General features: G+C 42.2%; 1 protein-coding gene across 1 annotated transcript in view; it reads left to right on the forward strand.

Annotated features, from left to right (window-relative positions):
• LOC147703601 (serine protease 27-like) overlaps positions 1–22,334 on the forward strand; it is a 269,709-nt gene that overhangs the window by 184,391 nt on the left and 62,984 nt on the right. The window lies entirely within an intron of this gene.

Genomic DNA, 22,334 nt, shown 5'->3' on the forward strand with positions numbered 1-22,334 from the left:
AAGAGGCTGTGGCGAAACACATACCAGGTAGTTGTTGGCACCCACACCAAGGAGGCCTGCATCAACACCAACATGGCCTTCTTGGTTAGGTTGCTGCAGGACATCAACTCCACCCTCTGCAGGGCTTTCTGTGTTCTAAGTCTATCCAGGCCATTACCATCTGAAGCAGCTACATTATAGGAGTCCCAGTCCGAGAAAAGCACTCCTACATGTGCCCCTGTCTCAGCAGCAGCAGATCTGCCTCTTTCAAAAAGGGGCAACGTCAACTCAAGAATCCAGGAGGTGTGGATGGCAAGACCACTGCCAGTAAAAACCCTTGCCCCTAATGCCCTCCTGTATGTACTACAAATGTGCTTTGTAGACTAATCTTGCCCACTTTTCTACATCTGATGGGAGTAGTATGTTGGACTTTGGACTCCAGACAATTTGGACTCTACTTTAATTATTACAACCACTGTGACTGAATACTTCAGTTTTGCTTTTCATTGTGTTATTTTCAAAGGTTATTTGTGAAAATGCAGCATGACATGGTGAACACAGTCCTGTGTGCTCATTTTATAGGTATCCAGGGTGCCTTCTATCATGGTTTGTAACTCCCTTCCACCCTGGGACATGTAGTTCATTTCCCAATTATTCACCCTTCAATGGCTTCTGCATTTTCACAATAGCAAAAGATGCAGTGATGAACCCTCCAGTGGCCTTGAAGTGAAACGCTGCCTTCATAATTCAAAGTGCTGCTGTGCCATCTGCAGAAACGAAGCATTCCATCTCCCGAGGTCTCACATCTTCCTTGAGTGGTGCAATCTTCCACGGCTGGAACCGCCGGCATTTATTGTTCCCAAAACATGCCCTGAATTGAAGACACACTCCCCAGCAGCCAGGTTCAAACCTTTTTTTGCAGATGAAGGCAGATTTTCACCTCGATTTTTCAGTCCTGCTACCAATGCGTTTCAAAGCTTCTGGCTTCGTCTTTAAAGTAGGCCTGGGCGGTAAATTCCGTTCCGCTCATGGAATTTGGGTAATTTCATGTTCCGCAGAGAACCCGGAATTGCGAAACATTCTGCGATCCTCGGTTTCGTGGGATTTTTTGCTTGTTCGTGCTCTCAAAATGCGTGTTCGTGAGATATATCTCCCCGAGCTCGCAAACAGCGTTCGCGAATAGGAATAAAGCATCATGAACGGGCGAACAAGCGGAACTTTTGCTTGCTCGCGGAGATTTTTTACTGATTCGTGGAGCTTTGCGCATCACGACTACGCAAATTCCGCCAACTCCTAATTTTGAGTACATTTCTTGATCTTCTCCTTGTTCACGTCATTAAAAACACGTCATCAAATCATTATATCCTGTTGTAATTCTCACATATAACAATGTGAATTTACTAGCATGTGAAATTTGCAATGTCAGAATCTAGGTACTTCTGGACGCATGGGTATGTTGTATGTAAACAGAAACATGGCAAATAAGACCTGAGTCAGTTATTCTGTGTCACTGATCACATAATCACTTACAGACTTTCACAACATTGAAGTAGGGAATACATCTTACAATATCCTTAACTATAGGCAACAATAAATTAGGTCTACATCATCAGCTCAAACCATATTGCTTATCTCACAAAAGGATTCCTACATCAAATAAACATATAAACAGGCACATGTAAGTCAAACGGTGTCTGACTACGGGGTCATTTAAATCCAGTGTTGCTTGCAATTGCTGGAATATCACAAACAAATGTCAGTGATGTGCCACAATCACTTTGGTTTGCAATAAGGCGACACATCAACAGCTACATAAAGTTCATACACAATGAGGAATTAGCCTATGTAATTGTAATTGTAATTGTAAAAGTATTTTTAGAGCGCATGGCTACCCGGAGGCCTCCCAGCGCTGTGGATTGTTGGCTGTGACTGCTCTATTTAGCTCGATGGAAATAGCAATGTTTTCAAATGTTTGCGGAAGACCAGATGGTCATCTACCAGTTTAATGTGGTCCGGAATGGTATTCCACCCTTTGGAGGCAACATAGGAGAATCGTTGACCTCCACTTCTAGTTTTCCAAATTTTGGGGATTGTTGCTAGGCGTTTGTTGCCAGAGCGCAGAGATCTATTAGGTTGGTAGGGAAGGATGGTTGCTTGTAATATAGGAGTACATTTTGTGGTCAGGATCTTGTGGGTGGTACAGAGGGTTTTGAACGGGATCCTCTCTGCCACTGGTAGCCAATGTAAGGTGGTTATGGCTCTTCTGGCTGACTCTCTCCGAGGAATGTCCATTAGAAGCCTAGCTGCACAATTTTTTACCGTCTGAAGACTCCTTATTGTGGACCGGGGTGAGCCCGCATAGAGGGCATTCGCATAGTCCAGGCGTGGGAGAATTAATGCCTGGACTAATAGTTTCTTGGACTCCCAAGAAAGCAGTGGGAAGACTTTCCTCACCATCTTCATTAGTCCAAAGCAACATCCTGCAACTTTCTGTGCTTGGGCTTTCATGCTGAGTTTGTTGTCTAGCCAGACACCCAGGGATTTAATTTTGTCCTTAGGGGTTGGAGCTTTGCCTAGACAGTTGGGCCAGAGGGTGGAGACCCCCATCGGAAGAGGTTTACCCAAGAACATTCGTTCGGTCTTGGTTCCGTTGAGTTGTAAAAAGGAGCTTTCCATCCAGGAAGCAATTTTTTTCATACAGTTTGCAAGGGAGCCTGGGCTATTTCCTGGTTGGTTAAGGGAGACAATCAATTGGGTATCATCTGCGTATGTGATGATCCGAATTCCAAAGGGTACCACTATTTTAGCCAGAGGGCTCATATAAATATTAAAGAGAGTGGGGCTCAGGGAGGAGCCCTGTGGCACCCCACATCTCAATGGCCAGCTCCTAGATGTAACTTCACCCTCATAAACCCTGAACGATCGGCCCTCTAAGAAGGACTTCAGCCAGTCTAGTGCAGTCCCCGATACCCCTGCTTCTCTAGCCCTAGAGATAAGCAGGCGATGGTTAACAGTATGGAAGGCTGCACTTAGGTCGAATAGGATGATGGCTGCCGAGCCTCCGATATCCATGATTTTTTCTGGTCTCCTCAGTCACTGCAATCAAAGCTGTTTTGGTGCCTTCTTGGGGTCTGAAGCCGGTTTGAGTCAGGTGGAGGCAGCCGTTTTCCTCGAGAAATGCTGAAAGTATCCCATTCACATGTTTCTCTGTGATTTTGGAGGTAGCTGGCAGCAAGGAAATGGGTCTATAGTTCAGGAGGATATCTGGGTCGGCTCCCCCTTTTTTCAGCAGTGCCTTCGACATGGCTTGTTTCCAAGGAGAGGGGACTGTTCCAGTACTTAATGACAGATTTATCAGCTCAAGTATGGTGGGTGCCACAGATTGAGAAACTTGGTTGAGGATGTTGGGAGGGGCTGGATCCTCTGGAGACCCAGATTTTAGTTTGTTGAGACAAGATTTTAAAGTCTCTAGATTCATAGGGTGAAAAACTTCCAGCATTTTTCCAGTCCTGCTCTCCGTGATATTCTGATGAATGGGGTTTAGAGGTGCGGTTGGAGGGGAAAAGGAGAGATAGATAGATTGAAATTTGGAATGAAAAAATTCCGCTAGATCATTGCATCGTTTGAGTGTATTATCTGACGGAGGGGGGGAGGGGACAGAGTGGTGATTGTCTTAAAAATTCTGAAAATTTTCCACGGCGCATTAGTTGCTGAGGAAATTTTGAATTCATAGTGATTCGCTTGGGTTTTGCGTATTTCTAGTTTATACAATTTTATGGCCTCTCTATAGATTTGTTTTTTCTTCTTAGAAAAATCTTTTCTCCAATGTCTCTCCGATTACTTACACTTGCGCTTAAGCTCTCTAAGGGTCGGGAAAAACCAGGCTATCTTTTTTTGGCTTTTCTTCTCTCTCCTAAGTTTCCTATGGGCCACCAAGTCTAAGGATCCTTCGAGCCAGCTGTTGACAGCTAGATTGGTTGAGTCTAGATCCCCTTTTAGTGAAGGTCAGGAGTTGTTCAGGATGTTTGTCCTGGAGTCGATATTGATCTTTGCCAGGTTACGTTCAAGTTTTTTTGTAGCGGGCTCAGAATAGTACCTATTTGCCGATACCCAGGTGAAGGGTATCAAGTAATGGTCACTCCAAGGTAGGGAAATCGGGCTTTCAGCGATCACATTGGTATTTGAGAAAATAGGGTCCAGTAAATGTCCTTTGATATGGGTAGGGCTGTTGACTTTAAGGTCAAGGGCTAGGGTTCCCAGGCGCTCTGACAGTTTCATGGTACCGGCGGAGGATGTATCATCAAAGTGGATATTAAGGTCTACCAATATCGAAAAGTTGGGCAGAGAACTAAAGTGGTTATTTTTTCGGGAAAATCCAGGTTAAAATTTCCGAGGGGACCGTGCGGGCGATAGATTAGCCCTCCGGAAAAAGTGCATGTCTGTGAAAGGCCGATGGCGAATACAAGGCTTTCACAGTCCCGAATGGCCCCCTCATTCGTGCGGCAGCTAAAGGTGTCTCTATATATAATGGCTAGACCTCCTCCTTTTTTAGTAGGGCGGTCTTGTCTCTGTATACAGTATCCTGTTGGCAGGGTCTGGATCACATCTGGGTCTGATCCATCCCTGAGCCAGGTTTCTGTCAGGAATAACACATCAGGGTCTCTTTCTTCCAGGATCAGCCTGATTTCTGTGGTGTGTTTAGGCATAGAACGGCAATTCAGCAGTAGCATTTTGAATTCCTGTCCAGGGGGGAAATTCCCTCCTTTGTCCTGTTAGCGTTCAGGACTAAAGGGCACTGACGGCACTTGTTGATGGGGAATGGTGGCCCAAGAATGTGTTGGCAGCCTTGAACATCCCTGAGGCTGGTCAGCTGTGTGACTGAATAAGGTTTAGACGGCCATGCCCAAGGATCAGAGGTTGTGGTCCCTGGTCCCAGCCGGTCGCGGATGGGCTTGCCTTTGGTGCGCCTTTGGCGCGCCCGCTGCGCGTGTCCGCTGCAAGCTCGCTTCATGGTGATGTTAATGTATGCTTCCCTGACGTCTAGCAACGAGGCGTCGGACGTGCCAGGGGTGTGTCAGGCTGTGCGTGTCTGCCCTCCACTCAATCAACCTCAGCTGTGGTGGACCGGGGCCGGAGCACACAAGCCTGCTATGGGTAGGCAAAGTGCCAAGTGCAAAGTAAAATCACAAAAGGAAAATACAATATTAAAAGCAGTTTCAGGTGATTAGCAAAATACAATTTCAAAGGTTTCCTGCAAATTTTAAAACAGCGCAGCGCTCGCAGCACTCACAGCTAAGTCGGCTGCGCGCTCGTTCCTGCCGTCTTAATGTATGCTTCCCTGCTGTCACGCAACGAGGCGTCGGACGTGCCAGGGGGTGTGTCAGGCCGAAGGCAGAATAGATTGTGTCAGGCCGGAGCCAGAATAGCATGAATTGGGCCCAACACAACATTGTGTTGGATAACATGATGGTACACATGTTGCATTAGGACCAACACACCACAAGGAACAAGTCCAATGGAAGCCATGTAACATCTATCTTATCACTCTGCAAGCTGTCTTGGTACCAGCTTTGTACACCCAAACTATGTGGCAGACACTCTCTGGACCAATCCATGTCCACTTTGTACGTCTGAACAGCATCATGTACCTGTAAATGTCAGAGCTCTGAAATGTACGAATGAAGATGCCATGGTAAAGGAATCTAAAACAGACCAACACATAAAGGGATTAGCTAAAAAACCATACAAATGGCACAGATCACATTGTCAACTCCTGGAGAACATAGCCCCGGACAACATTTACACCTGAACAAAGCTACACTTAGAAAACAAACACTTTTCCTCAGAATTTGCCAGACCCATATAATCCTAGTATGTAGCATTAACATCATCCTCACAACAGCACTACAGGAGTTGCAATAATAGTCGGCGTCACCTCATCTCACACCATACTTACACTCAGGAGAAGTAGTTTTGGATGAGATCTTGACAAAAGTCCATTCCGTCCTCTTCACAACTATCATCATCATCATTTGGCATTTCGGGTTCCTCACCCAGTGGCCCTTCATGGCCTGCGTCTTCTACGATGTTAGGGATGTTCTGTCACAGGGAAATGTTGTGAAGCATGCAGCAGGCCACAGTGATCTTACACACCTTCATGGGTGAGTAGAGGATAGCTCCCCCAGTCTTGTCTAGACATCTGAATCTGGCTTTCAAGGGCCCAAAATCCCACTCCACTGGCTACCATGTTCTTCCACGGACTCAGGGAAGCTGACTTCCCCTGGAATTGTAGGATTCCTCTGCAGTGGCAACAACCATGGACAGTTGTATATACTGAGTCTTCTAGATGGAAGACCAACAGAAATGCAACACTAACTAACACACTTTCAGATTATACAACCTGACATTACCCACACAAAAGTAGAACATAGGCACTTACCTACAAGACAGGCCCTCTCTGGTATTAGTTGTGACATCAGCTGGGCTATGGTGCTGTTCCGCAGTGTGATGGAATTATGTGCAGATCCTGGGAACTGGGCACAGCCATTTGAGCTGTACAAACCCGGTAAGCAGACAACTTGCTGGGTTGATAGAATGGAAGTGCTTCCTGTTGTGGTATATTTGTTCCCTGGCTTGTGGTGGTACAAATGCAACATGGGTGGCATCAATGGCTCCAATCACATGTGGGATGTGATCAAAGCATAGAAATCTGTCTTCACAGTGGCTAAATCCTCACGTTTGGGCAACTGGATGTTACTGTCCACATGTCTCAACGGTGCAGCTAGCACCTGTTAGAGTGCCATCAGTATATATTAGTGATACTTATTATTAATCATAATTATGGTTATAATTTTGTACGCCGTATTGTCTTTAAGGATATTTTGGGTTCAACCTTCATACCTCTTTCTTTCCTCCTTTTTAGCACATTTTGAAAAAAGGGGGTAGTACACCTAGTGATATCAGTTGATCTCTGTATCTATTTTTGATGTTGAGCACAAGTTTGTTTTCATAATCACTATTTTGCAGTAGCTATCAGTTAATACGGTCCTGAAGAAAGCAATGACGAACTTGTCACTATATTGCTGAAACATGTCGACCACATAGAACATTTGGACAGTCCATATACTAGTGACTGTCACTGACTACTTTTTAACATTGGAAGGGTGGGTAACACCTGAATAAAGTTATTAGTACCCTCCCATTCTATTTTATTATCACCTTTTTTTAAATTATTTTTCACCACCTTTGAGCACTGCAACATCAGTCCCTCCGTTTTGATATGTATACTAAAATCCTCAGAACCTGAGAAGCAAGACCACAGTTAGACCTTACTGATCGGCGGTGGAGCTCCTTTTTACATCTGGACCCCCGACCGTGATAGTTGATTGGCTATCCCAGTGGTGGTCTTGACGGAATCCCAGATGATGAAGAGCGGTTCCGTGTGGTGACTGATGGGCATCCTTCTCTGACCACTGTGGGGATGACCCTTTTTGGATACACATAGGGTTAGGTTGTCCCAGGTTACCCTTGTAGGATATGTTGTGCGTACTTCTTTGGTAGTTCACAATGAACATAGTATTTGTAAGATATTTAGCATTTTATTTTACAACATTATTAGATGTCTTCAGTCTCCTTGCTGGGATACATTTCCTTGCTTGTGCCTGACTTATATATGTGTTTCCTCTGGTTTCCTGAGTGTGGGGATATCAGACATGCTTGGGGTTCAAAAGGGATTGAGTAAGGCACCAAGGAATGGTTATGATGGAAAGTTTTCCCTGATGACTGGCATCGAGAAAACCTACCAACCACAGACAATTCTGAAAAGTAGAGATACAGAAAATTCTACGGTGATGAGGCTTCTTTAAATCCTAGCATATTTTATTATCCAGAATGTGCTGCAAATGTAAATGTATGAGTAAAAAAACTCACAGGTTCTTCACTTTTCTGTCACACAAAACTACAATGTCTGGGAAATGGCAAAATCCCACCATCCGAAGTTCCAACACTTATCCTAATAAAACTGTACCCCACCTTAGGCTCTTATACGATTTTTTCTTAGCCCAAGACAAGTTCAAACAACATCTCACTCTATGCTGGGGTACAGATTTGTGTGTACCGGCAAAGAGTCATATGTTTAAGACATATCATTGGCTGAAACACTGAAATTTCCTCCAGGAATCAGGTAATAAACTGCTTTTTCACTATTTGCAGGTTTTTTGGTATCTCAGTGTCACAAGGCTAAGATCTGAAAATGTTGGCACCATTCACCACAGCCTTACCTTACTGCTGACCAAACTGCACATAAGCTAATGTTGCCTTTCTTCCATCAGTTCTGTCAGCACCTTTACCTCGCCTGGTCTCTTGCACATTGACTTACTGGCAAGCATGACAATTGCACTACTTGTCCTATAGCTGCACCATTTAGAAGTGTGCCCTTCAATAATTGTTGTGCAACAGCCTCAAGTATGGATGGAAATCCCAAGATTCAGATTTTTCCATATTTTTACTGAATTAGAATTGTCTCAATACATTATTTCCACTGTCTTTTCAACTACCTCCATACAGCTTCATATGCTGTGTCAGGGGGCCAAAATCTCATCTCAACAGGTTGGGCCTTCAGCGAAAAAAATTATCTTCGTTCTTCACATGATTGCCACCTATTTTATGTCTATATATGGCCTAGCTTCCTTGTCTAGTTCCCAGGGCCCTTTCATCAAAAAAGAAATGAGGTTCACAGCACACCCACCTTTAGGTTCCTTGCCATTTAGTCCCATGTTGCGTCCTCTATGCCATACCTCATTGCAACATCACATCAGCTCTCCTGAACTCCACCGAGGAGCAGGGTATCTCCAGTGGGTCGCTGATGTATCCCATCACTACTACGGGCATTCTCAATGCATCCTTGAGTTGGTTGGACAAGTTTGATCAGTGCTTCACACCATCAATGCCATCATAGAACCATGCCGGTCAGGCTGACTCCTTACCGAATAAGGCACAAATAATTGCCCTTCCCCCCAAATGCGACACTTCCCCCACCTCTGACAATCTGATGCACCTTGTGGACTGCCCGAAGTCAGACCTGCGACGGAGCATCAAGTAGGTTGATCATTATGGAACACATCAGGCTCCGCCCTAACCCAATATGTTTTGAGAACATTTTGGCAAATAATGTTTTTCCCAGCAAAACCTACATGAAAAATGGCCACAAAGCATAGGTGATACAGTTACTTCAGAAAATATGTCATGTGGCCTATAATTTGGTATGGAATCTTTCTTTACTTTTAGATTTCACTTCCTTTCATTGTGGCCTACTTCCTCTTCCAGAGATTCTCAGACATAAGTTATGTCTAAGAACCACCGTGGTCAAGACATGGTGAAAAAGAAAATGGTAAAATCTCAGTGCATAATTTATATTTCTTCCGGGCATACAAAGGAGGCCAATTCCAATCTTCACATTAGCAATATGATTTGGTTAGTATCCAGATTTTTTAAAACTTAACGAACACTGGCAAAATTAAGACCATGCTATTTTGTTTCCTTCAATATCACTGTACAGAATCTTGCCATTCGACTTCGTCTTCCAAGAACTTGGAAAATACATCCAACATTACTTGTGACATAGCTAAAACCTGTAATCCCTGCTCCTCTGTAGCGAGAACCTATTAGCTCAGAGGATGCCATCAGTTTCTTGTGGACTGGAAGGACTACTACCCTAGCTAATGAGCCTGGTTTGATGCTTATTCAGTTCATGCATAGGTTCTCCGGTCCTTTCATGACAAGGCCGGTGCTACAAATTGGGAGGACACTGATAGACTTAAGGGTCTTGTTTGTGCTACTTGGGAAGCCTGAGGAGCTCTGGACTCATGTCAGATTTGGAAAAGTGATGAGTTTAGGCCTGGGCTAGTGTAGGTTAGAACTGCATTCCAGCCACCCTGGTAGCATTGTTCTGTGGGTCTTCTTTCATTAGGAAACTCAGCTACATTTGTCTCTTCTGGTGTTGCTGCCCCTAGGTTCCTATGTTTGGGGTCTAGTCCTCTTCTGCCTACAGCCGAGAACTTTGGATGCTTCACCTGGTTATCATCCCACTTGCAGAAGGGGTGGTTCCATACCTATTAGGCTTGGGAGCTGGGATCTGATGTCAGCCATTTTGGCGAGTCCTCTTCATTACAGGTGCCAAAATCTTACCAAATTCTTATGGCTACCTAGTAATTATTTATTTTTGCTCAATCCAATATGACTGAATTGAATATTCTCTTCCTGTTTATCATTTCCTTTCCCTCAATCAAATAAAGAGCTGTATCAATGCAGCAGATGGGTATTTTTTGTGGCTTTGTCACCCATCACTTATGATGTTGCCCCTTGCTATTTATTTCAGCTTTGTGAAAATTTCTGGAACCTTCAGTCCTACATGATCTTTATGCCCCAAATCTAGTTCTGCTCTTATTGGTCTGTTTAGTGAATAGATATCCTCATCTTTGTCAAAGAATTTAGGACTAACAATTTGAATCATACCAGGAAGACTTGACACTCTAAGATGAGAGCCCTCAACCTTCTCACTAAAACTTGTGATTAATTTTGCTATGGTTCCATTTTCATCATTCTTGTGTTTCAGTGTGTGTTTAACATGCTCTCTTTACGCTACACCTTCGTTTTTCCAATGCATTTCAATCTTGTTTATGAAAGCCTGTTTGAAAAATTGCAGCAGATTGTGCAACCATTGCCCTTTTCACATTTCTATTCGAAAAATAGATTTAACTCTTAACCTTCTTTATACTGTGTTAGAGATCAATGGGGTCCCCTGAACAGTTGCCCCCTCCCCCTCTACACTGCAGGGGCCTGCTCAGTAAAGCAAAGTGGCTGTCTCAAGTTTAAGAAAGGATTTTATTTATAATAGAAGGAAACAATGTAATACATACAATATAAAATCCATATATATTTGGGATTATTAATTCATTAGATGAAGAATACTGATAATAGGAAATGACAATCATATATATTTGATTCATATTTAACCACTGTGTAATAATAACTAAATGACAGAGAGTAAGAAGAAGTAGAAAGTCAATTGCTAAGTACAATAAATTCAATGCAAATAATAAATTCATCCGGGCTTAAGCACTTCTTCCATATGGGGAGTATGAAACCCTGTTTGGCTTACAGATATATCTGATGGACACCCATAAGAGATCTCGTTTGATAGTGAGGGACACTAGAGTAACAAATGCTCTGTCTAGTCTGTGATTGTAACCAACACCATACTACCTTAGTACAATCCTTCTATGCCTTGGTAATCTGTTGAAATGCAACTACAAGGAGTAAATCAATTATGTGAAAATTATTGGAGTGAAAAGCCCAATCTTCAGAGACACTGCCAAGGAATATATTAATAAAATGAAAAGGGGTTTGTGTGTGAATGGGTATTGATTTGTTGCCAAACCTGCAACCAATAGTTATAGGTATGGGAACATACATACAGCATATGTTTCACATCTGCTGAAATAGCATTTCATGTCCTACAGGAAGAGGACAGAGTAGAGTTTATTCTATGTAAAGAAAGAGGAGTATACAAAAGCCTATTATAAATGAAAAACAATGATTGAGAAGTATTAGCTGCTCTGGAGGTTTTCCTTATTTTAGTCCAAATTTTATTCCAAATAGAAGTGAGAAGGAATTCTGGAAGTCTGATTTCCAAGAAAGTTCTACCTCTGTTTTACTTTGAGTATCTAGAGGAAAGGTTATCTGTTTACATAATTGAGAAGCTGAAGGAGAGATCATAAGTGTAAAGCACAATGGTATACAAGATCAATGTAGAATTCTGAGTATGGTGAGATATTGGGTGCACTGTTGGCTTGGAAGGCTAATAAAGATCGGTCTAGGAACCATATAAGCCAACTGAAAATAGCATGTCACAACGCATGCTATTACATTGCGTTCTATTACAACGCAGTTGTTACAAAAATTGTGTTGTTAGAACTCGATACCTTTACATCGCAAGTCATTAGATCGACTTGCTGTAGGGGACGCGCTGGACTTAGGAATAGTATAATTTACTATTCCAACTCCAGCTTGCGCAACAGTAGGGAAGGTGTTGTAATAGTGAATCGTACCATTCCTTTTGTTAGAGCGCCCCCTACAGCAAGTCTATCTAATGACTTGCGATGTAAAGGTATCACGTTCTAACAGCACGGGCGTTGTAATGACCGTATTGTAAATGTAACTCTATGTGATGGCAGCGTTGTAAACCCTGTTGCCCAAGCCAACTAGTTGTGAATCATAATGGGGATGTCGCCAATAAAGTGGAGGATATGCATTCCTGTTTAGTCTCACTAGTCTCTGCGTTAGATGGGGAAGACATTTTCCCAAACCCGGATGCCCTCAAAGCCTGGTTAAGAGAGATACAACTACCAAGTTTAACATCAAATAGCCGTGGAATTCTGGATGCCCCGATAGCAAGGGAAGAGATTCGCTTAAGCCCTGGTTAAAGCAGGAATGGTACGGCAGCAGGCACGGATGCACTTCCCAATGGGTTATATAACCTTTTGATCGAGGAGCGCGTTCAACTCTATTCAATTCGGTCTTCCAACTAGGGGGTTAAGTTCCTAGGTCTTCGAAAAGAGGCAATAATTGTACTTATCCTGTAGCATTCTCAGGATCGCTCGCGAGAGGATTCCTACAGAACAATCTCCCTGCTAAATGTGGACTATAAGATCTTTATGGGCATCTTAGCAGGGAAATTGGCCAAAATCGCCCCATGACTAATACATTCCGATCAGAAGGGCTTCATCACAAAGAGGTATATACAAGAGCAGACCCAGCAGCTCATTGGCACCACAGATCTTGCCACAAACGCTCCGTGCCCATGGCTGTGGTGGCCCTAGACACTGGAAAAACGTTCAATAGAGTGTGCCGGGAGTACCTCTGGGAGGTGATGAGAACAATGGGCTTTGGACCCACTTTCCTTTATACTCTAAAATTAAGCTATCAAGGTGCCTCGGCTAGGACTTTGTTAAACAGGGTTTTGACGTTCAGTTTTAATATATCGAGATGGACACGGCAGGGCTGCCCCCTCTCACCTCTGTTATTCAAAATATACATAGAGCCACTGGCCCAGGTGCTAAGATCTGATGTCTCTGTAATACCTTTTAGATCCCAGTCTTACAGTAGTAAAGCCTCACTTTATGCAGACAATCTGTTGCTATACATGGCCAACCCGGTTGTTTTTATCCGGAGGGTTGAATATCTCCTAGAGGAATTTGGGTCCCTATCTTAATACTTAGTCAACACATCGAAAACTGAGGTGATGTATTGGAACATAAAAAACTGGGATGGGAAAGTCAGTCCCAATTTTAAATATCTGGGAATCATAATTGTCAATGAGATAGATAAGATTACACAACTTAACTGGGATAGGGTAGCAAGATGCAATATGTAAAAACCTCCCTCTAACCATAATTTGACGGGTCAATTTAACAAAAATAGTTATACTCCCCAAATTAACCTACCGTCCTAATGCCATCCCCCTTTGTTTCCCTAAATCAGGTATCGATAAAATTAAGAGGAAGACTTTAAGTTTCATGTGGGCTTATAAGGGTGCAATACTGGCAAGGAAAAAAATTAGACCCAGGCTTATTAAGGGGGGATTGGCTCAGACAGATTTTAATTGGTGTTGTGCAGCTTTTCAATTCAAAAACATCCGGATGTTGCTTGGGAAGGTGGACGACTCTACTTGGAGGAGGCTCCTAGGTGAAATGGTAAGGCAGAGGGGTAGGGATGGGTTCTTATATAAGTTCTTTGCCCCCAGCTACTTTAAGATAGTCTGTCTAAGAATACTGAGGTTGGTCCTTCACTTGTGGTACAAGGTCGGGAATAGGTGGGGCCTAGGTTACTATTCTGACCTAGCTCCAGTCTGGAACTCTAAAGGGACCCCGTTATATTTAAAAGACAGCCTAAGTGTACCAATCAGAAGGGCAGCCATTATAAAGTGGTCAGACCCGATGACATAGGGCATGCACCCAAGGGTGGTCCTAAAAGCAAGGATCGGAAATGATTTCTCCAGCTTCAAGTTCATTCAACTCTCTTCCTGGTTTACAGCTGCCAAAATTGAAGTTTGCAACGATTGGGGACCTGATCCATTTCTTCTAGATGTAGGTCTTAAAAACAAGGAAGTCTCTAAGTGGTATGAGAAGTTTTTGGAGGCAAACGAGAAGGAGAGTGCACCTCCCTATTTAGTCTGGAATGAGTCTTGCCTTGAGTGTGAAGTTAAGACGGTTTGGGACCACTCCTTGAGGCTCCTTTATAGCCTTGTGAAGCCATCCAATCTGAAGAAGTATCACTTCTTCACTATTAATCGCTTATATTGGACTTCAGCTAAAATTGCAAAGTTTGCCCCTAGCCCCCTCCCAAGTGTCCAAGATGTGACTGTGTAAGAGCTAAGGACCTTCTTATCTTCTTCCAATGTTCGGAACTGCAGGATTATTGGGGTGGAATCAAGATCGCCTTGAGGGGTATCTTTGACAGAGAGATCATCCTGAACACAGCTCTTGTTATGTTTGGAGAAGATGGCATAGTTAGTAAGCTGTTGAAGCGCTCACATAGAGGTTTGTTATTTTATCTGATCCTGATTGCCAGAAGGGAAATCTGAATAAAATAGAGGGATCCTTTGGGTTAGGGCAGTGATCAAAATTGCACATCTTGACGAGGGAGTGGACAAGGGGACTATTCCTGATATTTGGCCTGATTTTATGTTATGGAGCAGATCTCTGGGCTTTGATTCTCTAGTCCAATTACTATACCAAGACACCAAAAAAGGTGTTGGTCTGGTAAGGCATAGAGACCTGAGTGAATGCAGTGGCTGCAGGGCGGATAATTCATTGAGCAGCTCCATAAAGTATTGCAGATGCTTTCAGATGATAAGAGGATAAAAATACAAAGAAGAGAAGCAGACAGCAAGTTAATTAGAGGGTGAAAGTCTAGTATAACTGAAAGGCGCAGAAATAAGAACAGGCAAAAGTTGGTCATAGACCGATTGAATCGGTGAAATTAAAGATGTATAATGAGATTCATAGGAATTAGGTAGGGAGAAACATGCTTGAGCAGATTTAACAGAGATAAATGTATTATTATGAAAAAGTTGGTAGATCCAGTAAAGACCTTTTGCATGCTAAACCTCCCAGAAAATAGATTTGCCAATAAGCTTAAGGTGCTTATTGCACCAGATTGAATATTGTAAAAATAGTTCTTTAGGATCTTGATAAGAAGTAAAAATACGATGAAGAATTTTACATGTGTTAATAAAGATAGGAGGAGATAAAGATAGTGGTCTATGTGTAAAAGTTAAAAATTTTTTGAAAGAAAATGGTTGAATAAAGAATCTTTCAATATTTGTCCACAAAGGTAGATTTAATAAATCATCCTCTTGTGGTAATAAATAAGCTTTTTTAGGGAAAATGCTGTATGATAGGAATACAAATCTGGAAAATATACTCCTCCTAAGTGTTAGGTTTTTGAAGAGACATACAAGCTTTTTTATTATTCCATAGGAATCTAGATAAAATAGAATAAGGTAATTTTTATTAACAGTTAGGAATATTTATAGGCATAATAGAGATATAAAAAAATATTATGGGTACCAGCATCATCTTTACAGTGTCTAGGCGACCCCTCCAAGATTAAAAAAGAGGATTCCTTTGGGACATAAGAGACCTCAATGTCTTATGTAATTCCTTGAAGTAAAGAGAAACAGTCTCCATATTAGAGGAAGTAAACCATAAACCAAGATATTTGATTTTATCTGACCACCAATGAAAATGAGAAAAGATAAAAACAGCATGAAAACATAACTTATTAAGTGGAAGAATTTCAATTTGTCTGGATTTAACTTTTAACCTGAAACTGAGGCAAAAACATTTTCCTCTGACAAAAAGGCTAGTAACAAAGTTTGAAGTTTGTAGGTGTAATATAAAAATTCAAATATCATCGGCATAAACAGAATGTTTTTCCTGTTTATCACCGTAGTTAAAAACTTTAATTTGGGTGTTTTGGCAAACCTTAATCGAAAAGGGTTTGAGAGCAAGAAGAAAAAGAACAGGAGAGGGGGACAACCTTGTCGAACCCCTCAATATTGGCAAAATGATGGAGAGAGGAGACCGTTAACTAAAATACTAGTTGTTGGAGAGGAATACAACAAAGAGCGATAATTAACAAATGTAGGGCTAAACCTAAACCAAGATAAAGAGGAAAATGTAAAAGGCCAGCTAACTCAATCAAAAGCCTTTTCTGCTTCTAAAGAGACATCAGTTAAAGAATGCTTGTAAGATTTAGATTTGCTAAGTACATAAAAATATTACTGAGTATTATCAGAAATATGTCTACCCCTATTAAAACCACATTGTTCATGACCAATCAAATGAGGTAATAGGGGATCTAAACGAAAAGCTAAAATGTTGGCAAATATTTTATAGTCTACAATAATTAAAGAAATGTGCCTGTACTGTTTACGTAATTTATTATCTTTATTGTCTTTGGGAAGATGAAATATTAAATCATCTTCAAATGAACCACTAGAATTATGAAAAGAGATAAAAAAAGAGAAAGAGTTGATGTTGTTTCGGAAGAAGGAGTTTAGAGAAATGAAAATACAATTCAATAGTGACACCCTCAGGACCTGGTGCTTTACCTTGTTTAATAGAGGGAATAGCATTTGAAATATCATGAATATGAATATCATCATCCTGTATGGAAAAATCTATGTTAAAGTGAGAAGGAGGATTAATATAAGGTACATATTTAAGAATATCTTCTTGACATATGGGAGACTCCGGAGTATAAAGATTCTGGAAGAATTGAGTAAATTCCTTTAAATGTCTTCATTTTTATAAACCATACTATTAGTGGAAGTGAGGATATATTCAACCTTAGTACGCTCGTTTGCTAAAGGTTTTCCAGTTTTGTTCTGACCACCATAGTATTTGGCAGAGGATTTAAGTAAAAACGAATTAACAATTTCTGTGGATAATTTATTTTATTAAAGGTGAATTGGATTTTATAAGTTCCTCTAAACAAGTTTAAGAATTGTTGTCAAGATAAGATTTGTATTTGTTTAAAATGACCTGTAAGTGATTTCAATTGATTGAGCAATGCTTTCTTTTTGCTAGACACATAGGAGATAATGAAAAATCTCCAGAGGCAGCTTTAAAAGTGTCTCATATAACTTGAAAACAAATGGTTGGTTTCTAATTTTCCAGGAAAAAGGTTTGTAACAAAAGACTCAAATCTTTGGGTGAAATTGGGATCCAATAAAAGGGAATTATTAAATCTCCACCTTTTAGCACCTCGAGTAAGTGGAAGAATATCCAGGTCCAAAATGACTGGAGCATGATCTGAAATTAATATGGATCCTGTACTTGAATTAATAATGAGTTGAGTAAGCGATTTAGAAAGGAACAGGTAACCCCATTGAGATTGGGAAAGATGTACTGGGAAGAAAAATGAATACTGTTAAAGTGTGGGATTACATAATCTCTAAGCATCCACTAGGGATCTTTGTTGAATAGCAGATGTCAATTGAGAATGCATGTGGTAAGGAATGAATTTCCATTTTAAATCCAGGTCAATGATGGGATCAAAAACCATGTTACAATCACCGCCAACTAATAAATAATCCTCTATGTAAGACTTTAAAGTAAACAGGATATCAGGCCCAAAAGTGATATCTGGGGAAGTGGTTGCATAAAGGATATCAATTGTCATGGGGATGTTATTGATTAATCTAGAAATAGAGACCCATCTGTGTGATCACTTGTACATCCAAACATTATTTGGCTAAAATGGCAAGACCATTACGTTTTCCAATGCTGGAAGAAGCAAAAACATGGCCAACCCATTGCCATTTAAGTTTAGATATTTCTTTGTCCAGAATATGAATTTCCATCAGTGAGGCTATTCCACATTTTAAATGATCAAGATGTGATAAAACTCTCTGACATTGTATAGGAGAACCTAAACCTTTAACATTCCAAGAAATAAGCCTTAAAGTCTTCTATAATGTATAAACAGGAATATATCGTTAAGATAAAGAACAACCGTCGTTAAAACAAGTTAAAATTATAAATGCAATGAGAGCTTTTGAAAAATCACTTGCAATAAACTAATAAAATTGAATTGCATATAAAAAGCAACCCACTGTTAAGAGTAGAGAAACATTAAATGCCAATATAAAGATAAACATAAAGACAAAAGTGTGTAAAAGGTACGAAAGAAACAAGACTAATATAGTATTGAATATAGATTGTCAGAAAAAGAAAACAAAAGCGGAAAGAAGGAAAATAAAAGGAAACAGAGAACAGTAAACGAACAAAACCAAGGCCATACAAGTAGAGAATAAATTGACATACGAAAAAGACATGGACGACATGGGGTTGGTGATGATACAGCTGACCAGAAAACCCAAGGCGTACCGAAAGGGAGAAACACAGCGGCCAAACGATTTGTAAGGCACAATGATCAGACACGAAAACCACACCTAATACAAGAAGAGACATGAAAAGTGAGTAACAGTTAATGACCACAAACACAATATGTTGTTATAACAAACCAAGAAGTATCAAATCATTGATAACATATTACCAACATAAGATAATATATTACAACATTATCAAACATTTAAAAGCATAGTAAAATTTGCATCTTCTTCCCTACAATTGTCCAGAAACCGTTGTACCAACGCAGGATCTTAAAAGTCATAGTTTTGTTTTTATAAGTCTCTTTAAACAAACAGGAATTGAAGAGACCAAAATGGGTATTGATATTGCAAAGAGCAGGTCTCATGTCCAGAAACTTCTAATTTTGGGAGAAGAAAAGAGTAGACCCCTGCCAGAAAACTCAACCTTTAGGTTTGGCTGATTGAATAACTTTCAATAGGTCAGTATACTCCAGAAAGTAGATGATAATGCCTCTTGGTTTTGTAGGTGAAGTTGAAGCATGAGGTTCACAACCCTGGCGATGGGCTCTTTGAATATTTAGAACCGGAGTGACTGGGAGCTCAAGAATATTTGGAAGACAAGACTTGAAAAATTAGATAGGATCTGGACCCTCCAATCCTTTTGCTAAACCATAAATACGTAAATTGTTATGCCTGTTCCGATTTTCAAGATTTTCCACTTGTTTTTTGACTGGAGCAATTTCCAATTACAAAGGGAGAACCTTGATTGCAACAGCTTGAAAAGAGTGCACAAGTTGTACCATTTGCGCTACTCTCTTCTTCATGCATGACCATTTATCTTCGATATTTTGAAGACGTTTATTGTTTTCCTCCATATAAGGTCAAAGCGCTCGAATCTCCTCAAGAAGCAAATCCATACAGGGAGGTAGAAGAGAGGTGACTGGCGAAGGAGGGTCATTTTTTATGCATTTGCCAAATACAAGTTAAGAGGAAGCATTTGCTTTAGATGCATATTTGGCACTTGAAATTGGAATATCTGATGATGGTGGCATAGCTCCTATTGAAGAAGATAAAGTGTTACAGTCAGAGTCCTCCATGCCTGTTAGCAGGATATTAAAGAGATTATAATCCTCTAGAGGTAATGATGGAGAAGATACAATGGGTGTGCAACATAGAGATTTCGTTCTCCCCATAAACAAGCAAAAGCAACCTCAGTTAGGATCTTTAATGGAGTAAGGTGTGGTCGGAGTAAAAGATATTTTAAAATTGCAGCATTAGGAAAATTGACATGAAGCTAAATGGGAAAAAAACATGCCCAAAGCTACATCATATTGAAAAAAGTAGAGCCTGGCACCCAAATAGGTCATTCTGGAAAATGCAGGTGAAAATTAGAGCAGGAATTCAGGCATAAATAATAACACCTTGTCACTTCCCCCACCCACATCGCAGGTCACACACTCGACCCTATCTTCACCTCCAGCAAACATGTCTCCTTCAGCCACACCACAGCTCTCCTTTGGACTGACCACAGCTGCGTTCACTTTACCTACAACAAGCCCACATCCAACAACCACCCCCAACCCACTCTGCAAAGAAACTGGAACAATATCACCATCGACCAGATCTCCTCATCGCTTCTTCAAAACTCCCCAGCCCACTCCTCAAACGCAGACCAAGCAGCCACCAACCTCACCCAATGGTTATCCAACAGCGCAGACATCCTAGCACCACTGAAAAAACGACAAATCAAACTAGGCAGCAAGAAGGCCTCCTGGTTCAACGATGATCTTAAGAAATCCAAGAAACTCTGTCGCTCACTGGAGAAGGCCTGGAAAAAAGACCCAACCACCAGCACCAAGGACGCCTTCAAAAACGCCACCCGCATACACCACCGACTGATCCGGAATGCCAAGAAAGCCGCCTTCAAGGACCGACTAGATAACAACGCCCACAACAGCAAGGAATTATTCAACATTGTCAAGGAATTCACCAACCCCTCAGCCAACTCCAACGACATCATTATTATTCTGAGTTTTGTATAGCGCCTGGTTACCAATAGGCATCCCAGCGACATCACCCCCTCTCAAGCCCTCTGCGACTCCCTAGCCTCATTCTTCCACAACAAAATTGCTGACATCCACAACAGCTTCGACAACCGACCCGAAGACCAACCCACCCAACCCCCCGCAGGACCCCCACCCCCCCTGAACATCCTCAATGACTGGAAGCCAATCTCCACTGAGGACACCATCCGTCTGATGAACTCTATCCACTCAGGATCCCCCACAGACCCATGCCCTCACCACATCTTTAATAAAGCAGACTCCATTATAGCACCGAACCTCCGAGACGTCATCAACTGCTCCCTCAACTCTGCAACCTTCCCGGAAAGCTGGAAACATGCCAAACTCAGCGCCCTCCTGAAGAAACCCACAGCTGACCCCACCGAACTCAAAAACTACCGCCCTATCTCACTCCTTCCATTCCCGGCCAAAGTCATCGAGAAAGCGGTCAACAACCAGCTCGCCGCATTCCTCGAAACCAACAAATCCCTCGACTCCTCACAGTCCGGCTTCCGAGCCAAACACAGCACTGAGACCGCCCTCATCGCAGCAACAGACGACATTCGAACTCTACTGGACAATGGAGACACAGTCGCCCTCATCCTCCTCGACCTCTCCGCAGCCTTCGACACGGTCTGTCATAGCACCCTTTTACAACACCTCAGAAACGTCGGAATCCAAGGAAAAGCACTGGAATGGATCACCTCGTTCCTCACCGGAAGAACCCAGAGAGTCCGCCTTCCACCATTCAAGTCAGAGGCCACTGAAGTCATCTGCGGCGTACCACAAGGATCTTCACTCAGCCCCACCCTCTTCAACGTATACATGAGCCCCCTCGCGGCCATCGCACGCCAACATAACCTCAACATCATCTCCTACGCGGATGACACTCAACTGATCCTCTCACTCACCAAAGACCCTAACACCGCCAAAACCAACCTGCATGAAGGAATGAAAGAAGTAGCCGAATGGATGAAGCACAGCCGTCTGAAACTGAACTCAGACAAAACAGAAGTCCTCATCCTAGGCACCTCCCCCTCAGCCTGGGATGACTCTTGGTGGCAAGAGGCCCTTGGAAAAGCACCCATCCCGACGGACCACGCACGGAACCTGGGCGTCATCCTGGATTCCTCACTCTCGATGAACAGACAAGTCAATGCCGTTTCTTCATCTTGCTTCAACATTCTTCGCATGCTCAAAAAAACATTTCGCTGGATCCCCACCGAAACTAGAAAAACAGTCACCCACGCTCTGGTCACGAGCCGTCTGGACTACGGAAACACCCTCTACGCCGGTACCACCGCAAAACTCCAGAAAAAACTCCAACGCATCCAGAACGCTTCAGCCAGGCTCATACTAGACATCCCGCGTAAAGATCACATCTCTGGACACCTGAAAAACCTCCACTGGCTCCCCGTCAATAAGAGGATTACTTTCCGGCTCCTAACCCACGCACACAAAGCGCTCTACGAAATCGGACCCGAATGCCTCAACACAAGACTGTCCTTCTACACCCCCTCCCGCCAGCTACGATCCACCAACCAGAGCGGCAGTTAGACAAAATGGCAAGCGTGGATTCATGAGAAAGAAACGCGCCCACCGCAATAACAATTAACCCGCCTTCCTATGCTGTGAAGCTAGGTCCTGGAGTTCTACACTTTCATGCCATAACAGACTTTAATTTTAGGAGATAGGCGGCTCTGGAACCGCAGTGGAGTCAAAAACCCTCCTGAGCCGCCACAGAGCTCCGCTAGCAGGCGTCCATCTTTGCCGGGGCCTAAGCCACACCCCTCAGAGTGGCATTCTTGTAAGTTTAATGTTCTTATTACATGCCATTTCACACATTCTTGCAC

This window comes from Lissotriton vulgaris, chromosome 7 (assembly GCF_964263255.1).
Source record: "Lissotriton vulgaris chromosome 7, aLisVul1.2, whole genome shotgun sequence".
Taxonomy (NCBI): Eukaryota; Metazoa; Chordata; class Amphibia; order Caudata; family Salamandridae; genus Lissotriton; species Lissotriton vulgaris.